Source organism: Myodes glareolus, chromosome 23, assembly GCF_982192425.1.
Source record: "Myodes glareolus chromosome 23, mMyoGla1.1, whole genome shotgun sequence".
Lineage (NCBI taxonomy): Eukaryota > Metazoa > Chordata > Mammalia > Rodentia > Cricetidae > Myodes > Myodes glareolus.
Window position 1 is genome coordinate 11,523,523 of NC_142048.1, and position 2,287 is coordinate 11,525,809.

The 2,287-nt window shown below is 37.5% G+C and overlaps 1 pseudogene; it reads right to left on the bottom strand.

The window, feature by feature from the left end:
• Nucleotides 1–326: 326 nt before the first annotated feature.
• LOC146890641 (S-methyl-5'-thioadenosine phosphorylase pseudogene) lies at nt 327–969 on the bottom strand (annotated as a pseudogene).
• Between the last annotated feature and the right edge of the window lie 1,318 nt (nt 970–2,287).

Consider the following 2,287-nt stretch of genomic DNA (forward strand, 5'->3'; position numbering starts at 1 on the left):
TTAAACTATAAGACGTCCAAATTTTTGCAGTTTATTGCTTTCCTTTGAGGTTCTGGGAGTCAGTACCCTGAGTGAACATCTAATGGTGCACTGTCTTCTCATCTTACCCAATGTTCTTCATTTTACACAAAGGCATGAAGGTTAAATGTCTTTCTCTTATTTTGTGTTTTATTCAATCAAATCCTCAATATAACAAAAAATAAAATATCTTTTTGTGACAGTCATCCTATTTTAATGTCTTGGTGGAAACAAGAAGAATGGTCCATGCTCTATAGAATATGCAGAGTTTCTGACCATTGATCTTATTTGAGGTATGGTAATGAGAATTAACTTTTGGTTTTATTACTATTTTCTTTCATGTTCTTAAAAGCCCCAAACACTGATACTGCTTCTTTGATGTTCCAAATAGCATTCATAATTGGCTTCCATGACAATTTCTGCATAGCAAAGAATAGCCTCCTAACAAGCATGGCCTCTGGAATCATAGTTATACTGATAATATCTAAACAACAGGTACAGACTGTAAAGTTTCCTACTCTGAGTTGAAATGAGGTCCTTCAAATGTGACCATTGTCCCCTCTGAAGTCCTAGCTTCTTACTGTTTCTGCGAGGGCATCTCTTTTACTAGGGTGAAACAGATCAGTCATTTGGTATAGAACACTTCTTTTAAACTGATCAGTGATGACAATGTCACCATGCAAAATTTCTTCCCTTAAGGACAAGCAATCTGTGACCATTATGAGATGTGTACATCCTTCTTCCCACAAAGACCAGGTACTTGCCTGGCAGTTGACTTCTGAAGGCATGATGGTGTGTTGTGAAAGAAATACACAATCAAATTTTTTTTCTCCAAATTAAGGCATCAGGTGGCTTGATAAATGGAATTTCCACATACTTTTCAGTTCTTCCTTCTAAAAGTTCTGAATCATCTGAGGCATTTCCCTCAATGATTTTAATCATTACTGCCATGCAGGTTAGGGAATTTCATGTGTGAACAATGAGTTGCTATCAAATATTTACTCACTACCTCATCTCAAACATTTCCTGTACCCCCAGAACCCTCTTTCCCCCTCCCAAATTTGTACCCTCTTCTTTCTATCTACCTACTAAGTTCATTTAGTTAAACTTATATGTACCTGGGTACAGAAACATGTGTAGGTAAGTAATCTATCAGGAGTCATATCTCTGAATAAAATCTGACACCCCAAATCCCCAGTAGTTGGCAATGACTTCTCTAGATGGTATAAGACATTGAGCCCCTCCCCATTCATGCTGGGGTTTAGACTAGCTTGCTCTTGTTTAATTCCCCAGAAAGTAATCACAGCTACTGGTAGTTCATGTGTGCAGGTCTGCTGTTTGGACCAACAAATCCTGTTTTTCTGAAGAATTGTATTACCTGTCTCATAGAATATATGTTTCCTTTCATCAATGGTCTCCAGGGATTGTGTGTGATATAGATGTCCTGATTAGGTCTGAGCACTCCACAATCCCTTATTTTCTTTTTGTTGAACAGCTTTGCATCCATTCATTGTCATATACACATATTTGTTGAGAATTGTACCAATTGATGGTTTTTAGGAGGTGATGCAGCTTAATATTTGCATTCTGTAAAAAAAAAAATAAGTTCTCTGTTAAGGATGTGACCGACCAGTCACAGGGTATTAGCCCAACTAATAGTACTGGTAATAAAGTTTGTCTTTTCCCACGTACTTTAAATCTAGGGTGGTAGGTTAATCACCTAACATTTGTACTATTATTGCACTAGTAGACAAATCTTGTCAGCCCCATTGATAATTTGTCCCCAGGTTTCTCAGCTGGGTAAGACTATTGATTGCTTTTATCCTCCTAGAGCGCATATAACACTTTCCAACACTATAAAGGATGGTTAGTAGTGTTGAAGTTTCTAGGTCACTAACAGCTTAATTTGACCAAGTCCAATGACTCAAGTATGCGGTCTTCGGCAATGGGCTATCAATCTTAAATTCTAGAGGGTAAAAAAGAGCAATGAGGACAATTTGTCATGTTTTGGGGTCTGTGGAATTCAGCTGACAAATAACTTGGAGATACTATCCACACCAGTCATTAGCTTTTTGAATGATAATCTATGACACCTGGAAAAGGAGTTGGCACTCCATATGACTCCATTTAACATTTAAATTGTTTACACACACACACACACACACACACACACACACTACAAAGCTTCTAAAATCATAAGTTTCTACACGGCCTTTTAAAATATCTTTACGAGTAGGTATCTGATGTCGGATGTCCTTCTGTATACGAG